Genomic DNA, 16,280 nt, shown 5'->3' with positions numbered 1-16,280 from the left:
GGGGTGTGATTACTTTAAGTAACATGTAGGAAAAGTTAAAATCAAACTTATTGTTTTATGAAGTTAATATGTATTGATATTCTTAAAAGAAATGAACAAAAAAATTAATCTGATTCAAAGCTTATTTTACTTGAAAATTAAGTGATTTATTTATGTTCCTGCTTCAGTAGGCTTTAGAAAAATTAGCTCCTGTGGATGCCCATGCCCACTCATCCTTCCTTCAATTCTTTTCTTTATGACTTTAGAAGAAAAAAAAAGGTAGAATTACCCTCTGTCTTTCATGCTGTGTGGCAGTGCTGATTGCCCCGTGTTCACTCTGGTCTGCACTCTGGTCTGAACTGGTCTGCACTAACCCCAGCCCTGGCACCAGCCTCTGTTGCCATCTTTCAGGGCTCTGGGTCCAGGTACTTTGTTACCTTCCTCAGTGATTCAACTCTGTGGTCCTCTTACAGGACTGATTACAGGAAGTTCACCCTCAGCTTAATAATGCCTCTGGCATTGTTTGGGAAATTAATTGGCTATTTCTGGAAAAGCTTATCTCAGATGAGCAGGTGTGTTGCGTGTGTGTGTGTGTGTGTGTGTGTGTGTGTGTGTGTGTGTGTGTGTGTGTGATGTATGTGTGCCTGTGAGTACATGTGCCAAGGAATTAATGTGGAGAGTCTCACTTTGCTCTTTGAGCCAGGGTTTTTGTTCATCATGGTATGTACTAGCCTAGCTGGGGCTGTACATCTGGGGGAAATCTTATCTCTATCTTCCATCTTGTTGTAGAAGTGCTGGGGTTGCAGAAGCTTGTTACTGCTATCAGCTTTCTATTGGTTCTAGGGATTTGACCATAGGTCCCCACTTTTGCCCAGCAATGTGTACCCTTAATAAGTATAACAAGTCACATCATTCCTTTTGTCCTTCAGTAAGAAACCGTGTCAATAGTTGAAAAGATATGAATGAGGTCACTGATAATTGATCCATGGCAATTCTTCATAAGAGAATGGAAAAACAATGAACATCTTTAACAAAGAATAGGCTGGGACTTGACTTGAGTAGTGTGACAAGAGAGTAGAGAAAGGATAGCCACACGTACAAATAAGCTGGGTTCAGATAAGCTGTACACACTCTGGTGGAGTGTCACCAATTACCAGAGCAATGTGGAACCTTAGTATGTTTATTATGTACATTATGTACAACACAAAGGGACGAGTTAGCCAGTCTCCATCGGAGGTGTCTGTAGGCAAGCAGTCTTGGGCCGTAATATCCAGGAAAAGAAAGTTACAGTAATTTTACACACACACACACACACACACACACACTGCCCAATCATTATTAAACACTCATACTTAGACCACTGTAAGTCTTTGCCAATTTCCTCTGAGTCTGAGGAAGTCAGTGGAAGGCTTTGCCAAATTCCCATTGGTCTGAGGCTCTGGTCACTGACATTCCTATGGTCATATTAACAACACACATTTACTCGAAACTTCTACTGCTCTTCACATATTCACTCAGAGCTTCCTCAGTGCCCCACATAATGTACACTCAGAAAACATTATCTCAAAACATTAAACATTTTCTTCATTGCCATCCAGAATTTATTCAAGATGAGAACACAGATAATTAACATAATTTTATATTTTCTTTATAACTGGGGATGTAGTTAGCCAAAACAACTCATGGTATGGTACTTTCTGCTACAGATTCCTGGATTTGAGTTAAATATGGAGCTGTCTCCTTAGCAAGCAAATTCTGTGGTCAGTTTGCTTACAAGACGTATCTGGTGAGTTTTGCAGCCATTTCCTCTTCGTAAGAGGAGAGACAACTTTTTCAATGTTGGCAACCAGGGGCCACACCTCTCTCAATTTGTGTGATGATAGAGAATTAAAAATCTCATCTTAAAGGGTATATGATGTGTTTTGTATAAGTTTATTATAAAAATAAAATAAAATATATTTTATATGATACTAGAGAATGAGAATAAATCAGTCCATAGCATTTAGAAAGATGTCACCAAAAAGATGAGATGTAAAGAAATGCAAACTTTTCATAGTTTAATTTGAAATTGTTATGAAAAATACTAGAGAAGTTTTAAATCAAATGTATGCCATACTCACAGAAATATATAATAAATCTGACAACAAACACAATGCAAATTGACATAGTAAAAACTATTTCAATCATAATTTCAATAAGGATTTGCATATAATGTTGTAATTCCTAACAATTAAGTATCAGTAATAGTTAAAACCAAGAGAAATTCAGAAAAAGTGTTAGGAAGGCATATACATAACAAGGGTTTTGAATGTTTTAAAGTTCAAACACTGTGGCATCAGCAGTGAGCTATTCACCAATGGAGCAAAAAAATCCAGAGTTCGATGGAGATATTGGAACAAACAAACACAGCATAATAACTCAAATAAAAGATGACGGTTGATGAATAAGCTGAGCTGTAAAGATCATTCATATGGCAAATCACAAGAACATACACTATGACATACATAACTTAAATATAAATAAATTAAGGATTTTGTCATTAACAAAAAATAAAAATTCTAATAGGAAATTGTTTTCTTTGAGTTGGTGCTTGGCTGTAGATTGGGCCATCTTCTCTAAACCAGACTTGTTTAGTGTTGTCCAAAAAATTGTAACTATATTAATATTAAAAACAGTGTTTTCACCAAAAGTATTTTTGAATACAAGCATGAGAATATGTACACAATCCCTATAGCATCAAATAATGTCAGAAGATTTTAAAGTAATGACAACCACTAAATACTCATGAAATATTTTATTAATGATAAACCTATGAATTAAATTATAGGACAATTTTATAACAGTTTTGTCAACAAACTATAGGAGAGTGCCAAATGCTAGTGAATATGTGGTCCCAAAGAAACTTTTATACATAAATGTGTAAATAAATAGAAATTGTGATCAAATGTCACACAGTTCATATTTTACATGGGAGTAGTTATCCTAAATTTATATGAGAGGCAAACACCTGCAAAAGGCTGCATGTAAAATAATGCCAATGAGTATTGTCCTCATTAGAAAAAAATATTGCAAACAATTCAAATGTCCATAATATGGAAAGTCTAAATAGATTGTGCTGTCTTACACATTATACTGTCATGAGGTGGTGAATAAACTGATATGATATTATGTTATAGCATAATAACATTTGCTGCCCAAATCACACCCCTTCTATGATATAAATAATGAGACCGTCAGTAAAAAATGACTATAATTTGAAGTATTTATATGCATAGAACATTGGAAATAAGAAATAATGAGAATGATGGACAGAAGAATCAGAAAAAAACAACCCCATAAAGTAATAGAAAGCAAGGTTATGAGGCAGACAGCACTGCACATGTTAGAAGCAGAATAAGTGATTGACTAGTATTCCACTTGTATGGAATAAGTGTAATAGCTTTATGAAATATGTAGGAAAATACAGCATGTTTGGGTTTTTAATGAGCATGAACTAAGTTGTATGATTATCCTAATTCTATGTTTATGAGTGAATGATTTGTAGGGAATTTTAATTAAACAAAAAGGCAACACACAAGCGTAGCTTGATATAGAGAATTAATGAGTGAAATAGTAAGGGAAGGTAGGTCCATTCTCATTTCTCTTATCATCTTTACTTAAAGAGTGATATTATGGTGAGACGTTCAGAACATTCATGGAACCACACTTACCAATTTTGAATCTTCATGTTTGGATTTCCCATTTTTGTTTTTCAATAGAAACATTAAGGCAGTGCCCTATTGCCCCATACAAAGTAAATTATTTTTAGTAAGTTCCCATCACAACGACAAATGTTTCTTCTACCTGTGTGATCTCTGAGCGCTATGTAAGCCAACCGCTTATCCCCATATTACCCAAATACATTCAGTACTAACATTTGGAAACTGAATGAAAACAAGTACTTTGCAAGCAAAAGTGTGATTTGTTCCCAAGTTTATCTTCCATGTTTAATTAATGGATGTCCCAGTGCTTTTGAAACTTTAATCCAATTGCTACATGTACAAAAATGCAAATACATCCATTTGCTATCACCCTGCAAAACAACTCAACTCCAAACAGATCAAAGACCTCAACATAAAACCAGATACACTGAACTTGATAACAGAAAAAGTAGAGACCAGTGTTGAACTCACTAGCGCAGGAAATGGCATCTGAACGGAACATCAATAACACAGGTGCTAAGATCAACAATTAATAAATGGAAACTCTCGAAACTGAATAGCTTCTGTGTGACAAAGGACACGATCATCCAGACAAATAGTGGTACAAAGCTTGTAGGAGCAATGAACCAATATGGGCTTGGATTTAAGGCACACCCCATGAGATGGAACCCACCCTCAACACTGTCTGGACGGCTGAGAAGTTGAAACAGACAGGCCAGAAACCTAGGGGGAAACTAAATGCTACTGTTCTGATAAAGGAATATAACCATTGAATGACTCCTAATGGCACTCTGCTGTGCTCATAGATCAGTGCCTTTCTCAGCCATCATCAGAGAAACTACCTCCTGCAGTAAATGGGAGACCCATAGCTAGACAGAGTGAGAGACCTTGAAACACTCAGCAATAAATGGGATGTCTTCATCAAATCCCCTCCTTCATTTGGAACTCTATGGAAGTGGACGCAGAGAGATCTTAAGAGTCAGAGGGAATGGTGAACATCAAGGACACAAAGTCCTCTAAACAAAGCAGTACAGAAGCACATATGAACTCACAGAGCCAGCAGCAGTGAGCACCAGGCCTGCTGGGTCTGTACCAGATGCTATTCCAGGGACGCAAGCCCCCGGCCCTATCCCAGAAGCTATCTCCAACTAATAACCACTCGGAAACAAAAATTAGTTATTTCCAATGGAATCTCACCGATAATACAAACCCCTCTTAAAGGCAAGCCCCATGCTTAGCAGTAGACAGTGAACACAAAACAAACTCAATGGCATCTCTGAAGATTCTTTGTCTCATAATGTTTTGTCAGGGCATTTTTTTTTTATGCTTCAGGTCTTTTCATATAAATTATGGCTTCTTGTTTTGTTTTCTTATGAGATTTCTGTGCAAGTCTCTGTGACTATATGTGTTCCTTGTGCTGTTTTTTTGTATTGCTCTCTCTTTTTCTTCTATTTGTTTACTTTGTCTTATTCTGTTTTATTTTATTTTATTTTATTTTATTATTATTTTGATTTCTACTTTCTAAGGAGAAACTTCTGAAAAGGGAGTGGATTCAGATGAAAGGGAAGGTAGTGAGGAACTGGAAGGATTTGGGTGAGAGGAAATCTTAATCAGAATACATTGACTGAAAATACATATTTACAGTAAAAGAAAGTATAAAAAATTAAGCCATTCATTCAGAATATAAGGAAATATCATTCTAGAACTGAATCAATGATTCTGGTGACTTTTTTGGTATACCATAGACGTTTTCATAAGGAATAAATATATGAATAATAATTATATTGTATAGCTCATTCTGTTATATGTCTTATTATGTATCATAGATTAGCCAAAAAAATATATTTAAGAAACAGGTAATTTGATGAAGTAATAAAGCACAATACAACCTAAGAGGTAATTCTGAAGGAATAGTTCTTTTGAAAGAATACATCTTTACATGCTATGTAAATTGGTGTTTTCACAGACCTTAGAAAATATAACATGCTCCCGTTTCTGAAGAACAGCCCAGAGAACCATTTCTCAAGCCAGCATCTCCACATGTTAGACCTGTCACTAATTAACCCTGTTGGTTATTGTTCCTATTTCCCTTCAGAATGGCATTCTCTATCACTAAAACACAGGGGCTGTAACATTGCAAGAATTGCTCCAGCTTGGCCACTCAGGCTTGGCAGCACATTCTCTAACTGACAAGAAATTGGGGTTTTGAAAAACAATATAATGAAGTGTCTCTGTAGTTAAAGGTCACATAAATATACAGGCTGGAGAGGGGGAAGAGGGTACAGAATATATGGGCTGCTAAGAGAATAGTGTGACACTCTCAGATAAAACTACTGGAAAGTAAAGCCAAAGATGATATGAAGCAATACCAACCTCAGTCTCCAACCATCTTACAATTGAGGATATGGGAGCTCCATAGCACAAGTATATTAGCCGTTAAGTTTCTACTGTTACTCGACATGACATAAAACCCTGGCATGGTTTTTATGTATAATTTTACTATCATACCATATCTATTTCATGTGCCTTCTGTTAAAATCTGAAGAGGGATACTTGGAACCATAGATTCTATTTTTAAAAAGTAATTAGCACACGAAGATGACAAAGGATTGATGGTTTTATATGGAGGGAGGTTACTGCTACGTAGCTGATTAAGGAAGTCTCCAAAGCAAATAGCCAAGCAAAACAGTCACAGAGATGTCTCTTTGCTCTCATTCAGCCCTGTAGGTCTAGGATGCCTTACAATTCCTCTGGGATCATAGCTTACACATGGATCTATTATTTAGCTAAAGGAGCTTTGTAAGGAAAAACAAAAGCAAGGTAACGGTCAAAAATTAAATAAAAATAAGAGTTCAGGTGCTGCATATTTATTGAAAAATACGGGAACAGAATGCCTTTCCTGAAACAGCAGTGGAGATAAAACTGCAAAGGCATTTTAAAGTGCTAGCATTCAATAATAAATGAGAAGCGCCATGAAAGAAGCAGAAGGGTGTGAGAGAAACAAAATATCCTACAAACATCCAATTTTAATCATACCTCTTTTGAAAACAAACCCTGAAAATGTGAGGAGTCCAGCCATTGGTGGAATCTTGCTGTCAAGTGAATTCATATAGGCACTCAGAAACAAATAAAAGACTGTGACATGTAGAGGGATTTAAAAATACAAATTGTAACTTAAAGCAGAACTATTGCTGAAGTTATATTAGTCAGCAGAGCCAGAGTTAAGTTTCAAGTGTTAATATATACTAGACATATTATTTTAAAAGTGCCTTTGATTTGGTATACACACACAATTATATGTGTATGTTATATAATATATATGATACTTAACTGGCAATTCAGAAATTATAACAAAGTATCAAACGTGTAAGGAAACAGTTATGAAGTGAGATTTAAAGTGAGTTATGTAGTGCATCAGGAAAAAAAAGCAAATTAAAAACAATACCAATGAATAATATAGTAACTAATTTAACATATTAAATATATAGTTGCATATATTAAAATGATCAAATATAAGAAATGACTTTAGATGCAATGTCATTATTAGGCAGCATAATTATATACTTTAGTGTTATCTGGACTAGTGAACACTTGAGGTTTAAGGCATACACTCCAATTAGATTAAACATCTGTAATCCTGTGATTAAAGTGAAAGTATTTACATAAATGACAAAATCTAATGTGATAAAAAAAACTAAATGACATAACATATTTAACATTTGGCATACTATCTTTACCAGCTAATTCTCTAAAGTCAAATAAATTCAACTTTAGTGTGTTAATGACTATGGAGAAAAACACTCTGCCTTCATGAACACACAGGCAACCAAACAGACTTCTTTTCTTAAAACACATAACAAAAAATCCATAGACATCTGTAACATCTCTAAATTTTATTAAGGTTTAATATAATGCTATGAGACTTTTAATTTATATGATTCTATAGTCCTTTCTCTGGAGAAGACTAAGAAGAGACTAGGGTTAGAGCTCAGTGGTAGTGTGCTTGCCTAGCATACCCAAGGTTTAATGACAGAATGCTAGATAAAAGAATGAATCACTGAATAAATAAAAATACATTAATTATAAAAGGCCTTGCGTTTGAAAGAGAGCAATGAAGGGTACACGAAATGGTCTGGAATGAAGAAAGGAAATGAGGAATGGTGTGATTATAATCCAAAAAAATAAAAGAAGCATGAAGAATTCACATAATCATAACCTCAAGTATCAGATATGAACATGGATGAAAATAAATTTACACTCTTCCCTTCCTTTAAAAATACACAATTTAAAAGAGTTGATCAACGAATAAATAAAACACATTGAAAATGTAAGTAATAGATAAGTGATAATACTAATTGTAATTTTAGAATGACTAATCATTGAAATGAAAAATTAAACCTTCACTTGTTGGAGAATTAACCATGTCAGAAAGCAGTGAGATGTTTTATTTCACTCATAACAAGAGATTAAAACTTAGAATTTACTTCTTATTTTCTCAAACTCAGAGAGCTAGGATTCAAAAGAGCAATTTCAATGAATATAAAAATTTATGCCCATGCACATATTGTGAAATGGGCATCTGAGTTTCATGAATTACTGAGAGCAAACCTTGTGAGTATCAATCTACAGGGATTCTGCCGTTTGTTAAGACCAAAATAAATCCATTTGTTACATCATTGTACCTGAAATACGTTCCACCTGCAGAGTGGCCTGATGAAGCTGAGATTAAAGTGAGCGTCGCTCTCTCTTGCCTAGAAGACAAACTAGTTTTTAACCAACAGGGTCAGTCACTCAAATATGTACTCCACTGTGAAGACACTGAGGACCCATTTATCTTTATTACATTCTCCTTCTCTGCTTCAAGAACACTGTTTACATCAGTCTCTTAGAACTTGGCACTTCATACTGTGGTGTTTACTGTGGGTGTTTGCCTGTCTCTACCCTGGGCTGACTGAGTCTCTACACACATAAACTACAGGGAAGTGCTTGTACAATGAGCAGAAAGACAGATGATCTGTTCTGCTGTTATGATCTGGCAAATAAGTTTTCCAGCATCCAGGCAGATCCACTATCTTGCTGACTTTCTGATTACACAGATTCTCCTCTTCCTGAGTGAACATAATGGCATGTGACTACCCATTGCTCATCCATCAGATTGATTTTTTGGACATGTGTCCTTGGCTGATGATCTGCTATCAGTTCAAGTGCACCTTCAATTATGAAAGGTACTTTATTTCCTGAATAGCTTTGTTACATCCCTTCTATTTTCCTGATGAATTTATGTCTTTCATATAATATTTTAAGACGATTCTCGTGTGAATTTCCTTTCCTACTAAATTTTTATATTCTAGAAGTCACTGGCTGTCACTGGTAGAATCTTGGTTTTTTTTCCCCCTCTCATTAGCTGGGTGCTTTTTATTTTCTTTCTTTCTTTTTATTTTTTTGGTTTCTTGTAAAGAGTTGATAGTAGGATTATTAATTTTATGGGCAGATGGACATATGGACAATAGCATAGCCAAGTCTCCAAGGAGACTTCAGGCCCCAACACCAGAAACAGATAGCATAGCAGGGACTCAGGAGTGGATTCAGGCTCCAGCTCAATATTTTTTTTTTTAAGAACTCAGTAATTATCATTTCTTATAATGTTAATTGACTATATACCCTATTTTAGAAATATCAAAGAAAGCTGAAACAAAGCACTTATGTAAAATTTCTATCTTAGGAATTTTCTCCAAGCCACAAATCTTTTAATATTAAGCCATATTATTATGGTAATAATAATAATTACCACTTGTGAAATGGAAGCAGGAAGACCAGGAGTTCAAGATCACCACCAAGAAAATTTGATCTCAATAAGCAGCATATGACCCCTTTCTGCTTCTTGTCTCCTTCTCTCCCTTTTTTCCTTCTTCCTCTCCCTGTTTAGAATTTTTTCTATTCATTTCTTTCATTTTCCTTTGTTGAATCAATAAAATTCTACATTTAATGAGATTGAATGTCAGTTAAGGCTTATAGGATGAGCCTTTGTTTTGTGGAGTTATTTTATTGCATCCTCAGTATTATTCTGTTATTGTCCCTGAATAAATATGGTAAGAAACTACTTGAGTCTAAAATGATCACCAAGATCAAAATTAGCCTTGAACTCAAGCAGTGATTTTTTTCCTCTATTTTGTGTGTCACTTACACCTATTAATATTGCAAATTCCCAAAAAGAAAAAAACTTTCTTTCAGATGCTTTCCATATACCATATTTTATAGTTAAGAACAATTGACTCTTTTCAAATAGAAACATAAGTGAGCTTTACATTTCCAAATAATTTGTGGATGATTAAGTCTGGTAATTGCTTTAATTTTCCATACATAATGTTCCTTTTGTCATCTGATTGATTTTCAATAACACAAAAACTCATGATAAAGTGGCATTTCATCACATAGCTTATAGAACTAGATATTTCCCAAATCTACATTGTAAATATTAAAATATAGAAACATAAAAGAGTCAGTATGAGCAAAGTCATCTATAAAATATTTCATTTGTCAATAGGCATCAATGCAAAGTCCCCTTGGAGAAAATGTAGTGAAAGTCTTTCAGTTATTCATGAAGATACTTTATGAAAATGGAAATTTAGCCTTTTCCTGCAGCCTCTGAGTAAAAAGAAGAACTCAAAGTAGTGTTGAAAGTTTCTTTTGGTCTTCCAGAAACTAAAGGCAAGTTTCTATTGCTGAAGATATCATACCCTTCAGACACCAAACTTGGAGGAATAGAACCGGATCAGATATGAAAGCCACCTAGCTGTGATACCTAGTAACCCCAATAATGGCCCCCATGGCAGGTTATCCATAAACTGAAATAGTGGCTCTTTTATCTTCATGATCACCAGCATCTTTCTGATTGAATTTAAGGCCCACTTAACAGGAGAGAAATAATGTAAGTCTATACTTATTGTATAGTCTGGCCAACTATGTGTGGCTAGTTAGGTCATGGGTCTTAGAGGAGAACCTACAATTACCACTATCCTAAACCAATATAATCCCTAACTGCATTCTAAAGAGTTATCCTTATATCTACATATAAGTATACATTTTGCACTCTCATCAAAGAAGCCTTTTTTTTTTTTTTTTTAAGGAGACCATTGCAGAAAGCTACCACTCATCATGTGCAATGAATCTCTGACAATGGGGGTCCCAGCCTCGACTGACACATCTATAATATAGCTCCTGAACCCAAGGCTCACAGAATATCGTGTAAGAGGAGGTGGAAACATTGTCAGAACCAGAAGACCAGGAAGTCTGCTGTGAGATCATATCATTTAGATACTACAGGGAGGCAATACTTATGAAATCTCCACAATATGTCTGGCTAAACAAGACCAAGTGGCATGTCAATATGGATGACGGAAATCTCCTGGGGCCCCAAACCTAGATGAAGAGCTACAAGCAATTAAAGTCTTTTGTGAGAGGAAGAATTAGTCTTCCTTAGGGATTAGCCATCAAATTAGTCATCAAATGCCAAGTGGTCAGCCCTTAAACACATAAGCATACAAGCAACTTTAAATGGACTCATCAAGCTACACACACACACACACACACACACACACACACACACACACACACACAGGTATATGTACATATTCTGTATAATATGCCTTAAAATGCCTAAATGCCTATCTTGGGATTTGCCTCATTTCTTTTTTCTTCATTTTATCTCTCTTAATAAAGTTTTTTATAGTACAGAGATGGGTATCATATATTCAACTAGATACCATTAATGCACAGTCAACATTCCACCCAGTATTTGAGTAATCTGGTCAATATGTTTAGTTTCTGACCTTTAGTTGTTCATGTATAAAAAAGATTCATGGGATAACATGTCATAGGTTAGTTAGGGAAATTAAATAATTCAATGCATACAAATGTATAATGTGACCAAGTTACTTATTCATACTATAATCATTACCTTAATTGTTTCGCTGTATCAACTCTTGGCACTTATGTTCTGTTTACTTGAAAATAATTTAGTACCCTCTTTTGGGCAACCTTGTTTTTCACACTGAGATACTTATTCAGGACATTTACCATTCCCTACTTATTAAAACAGACAAGCCATTCAATCTAACCTATAAAACTACACATTTAGCTGGGCGGTGGTGGCGCACGCCTTTAATCCCAGCACTCGGGAGGCAGAGCCAGGCGGATCTCTGTGAGTTCGAGGCCAGCCTGGGCTACCAAGTGAGTTCCAGGACAGGCGCAAAGCTACACAGAGAAACCCTGTCTCGAAAAACCAAAAAAAAACAAAAAAACAAAAACAAAAAAAAAAAAAAACTACACATTTAAACCAAAAGTATTTTAATAAATCAAAATATCTAATATTTGCTATTGAAGAAAGTTTAATATCTTACCTGTCAAGCATAAAATTTTTAAAGTGTTCTATTAATTCAAACACAGGAAAAATATGTAGTGTAATATGGGCTACTGTGTAGGATTAAGAGGCTTTATGTTTTGGTATAGGCTAGGGAAATGACCAGCCTGTCTATCCATCTACATATATAATTTTCATAAATAAACAATAAATTATTTTATATGAGGCCAGGTGGGCAGTGCATGTTTATAATTCCAATGTTCATGAAAATGAGGCGTGAAAATTAAGAGGTCCATGTCAACACGGTCTACATATTGAAACTCTATAGCAAGAAAAACAATAACAAAACTAACAAAATAACAATATTTTGAGATGAAGCATCAGATATGGTACTTTTATATATGGTACAATTTTAGCAACATCTAAATTATGGAAAATAACACTCAAATTGAATAATAAGTTTACTAAATAAAAGTAGTTTTAAATATGAGATTCAAATTGAATAAAAATTTTCATTTTTGTCCATGTTTTTATATTTGTGTATGAATGCTGTCAAACATACAGGTTCAAAACAGAGTCTCACTATGTATCACTGGCTGTCTTAGAACTCATTATCTAGTCCAGGCTGGCATTAAACTCATAGAGGTTTACCTGTCTCTGCTTCCCTAGTGCTGATATTAAAGAATTCACTGTTATGCCTGGCTAACATACAAGTATTTTTTTATATAGGGTCATTAAAATGTTAGAACTATGTACAACCAAAGTGGTATCACTTATTTTTAATTTAAGTGTTTCTGAGGACTTCATACATCTTTTCATCACTCTCCCTTCCAGTCCTTCTGAATATCCCCTTTCCCAAATTCATGGTCTCTTCTTTAATTATTAATGTTACATGCATATACATAGGTATATACATATATGCACACATGTATATACAAGTGGTATTTTTTAAGACATTAGAAAAGTTTAATTATTTTTATTTGAATTGATTATACATTGCAATTTCTTACTCATGAGCATGACTTTTTTTCTGAAGGAATTAGGAAAACAATTGTTGCTATAAAGTGGTGAAAATGTGGATACTTTATAATTTCAAAGTCATTGCCTTTTTTCTTATATAATGTTAAAAATTATTTCCTCTATCTCCAAATTTAATTAAAAAAATGTAAATCCTTACTGGCATTTACCCTTCTTACATTAACCCCCTATGACCAATACTAACATTGACTTCCTGTCTGGAATACTGTTGAGATTAAAAGTGACCACTTGATCATTTAAGTGATAAATCCCAAGGCATTTTAAGGTGATAAGATTGAGAATGTATATTGACACTCTAATGTATACATTAAAAGTCTAATAAAAGCTATTATTCATTGGAGTGGGGAACAGAAAGACACGTGATTGGTTAATAAATATTAAGGAATGCTGAATGTCTAAAATAAATAGTATTAGTGTCAACTGAATCACAGTCTAAGAAGAAGGGATGATTAACATCTTATCAGCAAAATGATTCTTTTCTTTTATGAGATGCTTAAGTTTGTAATTAGCAAACTCATCATTTTCAAATACTGCTTACATTAGTCTTGGATTCCTACTCTGACTTCTCATAATCTCACAGTCTGTATGGCGTTTGCACATCCATGGTAAAGTCTAATGTGCTTTCACCTTACTTCATTATTCTTGGGAGCTCTTGACCAGATCCTCAACTTTTTGGTATGCATACGTTTTGCAGCAAAACTTTATTTTTGATACATTTACCAAGGTAAAACATCATAGCATGACTTGAGAGACATCCTGCTGTTCCTTCCCAGGAGATCAAATGTATTCCCAGAAACTGAATATTGTGTGGAGAATTCTTTGGTTTCCTTTTAGACACTTCACTGTATAACAGTTATATGTGATAAAAACCACAAACCAAAAGGTAAGGGCTAGCTGCAAATATCAGTAATGCAGCTGAATATGCACTATTCTCTTTGAAGAGAATATTACACTTAATCCTCAGAACAATCACATAAGAAGAGGTTATTATAATCATTTACATATTTAAAAAGAAGATATAAAATCAAGGGATCATAATTATAATTAACTCAGGCCAAACAGCTAAATGGAAGGGATACGATGTGAAACTAGGCTGTGCTCTGAACCAATAGGCTACTATGCACTTCCTTGTTTGTCAATTAGAAAGATGTGTTTTAAGATCATGACTTAGTCATCTCATAAGCTCTTTGCACTAAGCATATTGTCTTTTCTCTTGTTCTTACACAAAGTGAACAGTAACTATCTTAGTCATTGTTCTATTGCTGTGAAAAGACACCATGACCAAGGCAACTCTTATAAAAGGAAGCATTTAATTGGGACTAGCTTAAAGTTTCAGAGTATTAGTCCATTTTTATCATGGCAGGGAGCATGGTGGCATGTGGGCAAACATGGTGCAGAAGTAGCTGAGTGTTCTCCATCCTGATTCCCACAGACAGCCAGAAGAGAGAACCACTGGCTTGGCTTGGGCTTTTGAAAACTCAAAGCCCACCCACAGTGACAAACTTCCTCCAACAAGGCCACACCTCCCAATAATTTTCAAGTGCCACTCCTTGTTGTCTAAGCACAACAGTAAATTTACATACTTGCATTAAAGTCACTTTTCATTTATTTATTTTTATTTAAAAGTTTTTCTTCCATTTTACATACCAACCACAGTTCCCCCTCTCTCCCCTCCTCCCACTCACCCTCACCCCCCCACCTCTCATTCACTCCTCAGAGAGGGTAAGGTCCCCCATGGGGAGTCAACAAAGTTTGGCATATCAAGTTGAGGCAAGACCAAGCCCCTCCCTGTATCGAGGCTGAGCAAGGTATCTCTCCATTGGGAACATCCTCCAAAAAGCCTGTTCATACACTAGGGATAAATCCTAGTCCCACTGCCAGGGGCCCCATAAACTGCCCATGCCACACAACTGTCAGCCACATTCCATTCCAAGGTCCTAGTTTGGTCCCATGTAGGTTCCCCAGCTGTTGACTCCAGCTCAGACTCCAAGCAATAGTGGAGAGGGTCCTTAAACTGGCCTTCCCCTGCAATCAGATTGAGGACTACCCTAATTGTCTTCATAGAACCTTCATCCAGTAACTGACTGAAGCAGATGGATAGATCCACAGCTAAAGTCACTTTTTAAAGGTGATTTCAAGCACCTTTAATCTTTCTAAACTTCCCTACAATGCCTTCTTTTTCCATTTGTCTCTCTACAATAACAGGTGTTTTTAGATCATCTGGGTAGAAGCCTCGTACCACCATCACTAAAAAAGACAATACAAAGTATTCATTTCCTATCTGGTTATATGACATTATTTTCTTCAGTTGACAATCCTGTCAGATAATCATTTCATAAAATAGAATGCTGAGGAACAATTTCAAAATGTAATTATTTCCAAATGTAATATTTCAAGGTAATTTTGTTGTATTTTTATCACAGTGTATAACTTGCATATTACAGATCTGCTAGATAAAACATGATTATCAGTTTTTAGGGCTTATGTGGGCTTAGTTAAAGACCATGTATGAGTACAACCATCTTGATATTTTTCCAGGTGGAAAACACTCATGAATATAGCATGTTATATAAGCTCCATGAGCTTCGTATCTTTTATTCTCAGTTCATGTGCTTATGGAAGAAGATTCAAAACAATTCTCTAAAATTCCTACCTGTGCTTAAACTTACATTGTCTCTAATTTGGCAAAAGCCCCAGCTGGATTCAAATTTTCACATGAGATCAACTATCACAGTGGTGACCAACCCATTCCTGAGGTGTATGTCAGGCTATGCGGATTAGGAGCTGCTGCCCCACCTCCAGTCACCACTTCTTGTGCCAGGCTCAGTAGGAAGAAGCCACATTTAGAGTGGAAGTCTTGAAACATATCCCTCTTTGCTTGCTCGGTTCAGCACAAGGACAACGCTGGCATTCCCAGCCACTTGAAGCCTTACTTTGCTACACTCACCTTGAGTATGTTTCTAGGCCTGCTAGAGATCAGAAACAGAAATAATCCCATGAAATGTGTACTTAAAGATATCACACGGACAGGTTCCTTGATTTGGTTTAAACATATTTTACTTATGAAAATTCCTAGGATAAATTTCCTTGATTATTGGAACAGGAAATAATATTTATGAAAAATTTTTATTATATCTCAAAGATATTATAGGTTGTTGTAGAGCAGTTTAAGATATGTTACATTAATTTATGCTGTGGAGTAT

Source organism: Peromyscus californicus, unplaced genomic scaffold, assembly GCF_007827085.1.
Source record: "Peromyscus californicus insignis strain IS unplaced genomic scaffold, ASM782708v3 Scaffold_17__1_contigs__length_78620276, whole genome shotgun sequence".
Lineage (NCBI taxonomy): Eukaryota > Metazoa > Chordata > Mammalia > Rodentia > Cricetidae > Peromyscus > Peromyscus californicus.
Note: the sequence above shows the minus strand (reverse complement) of the source record.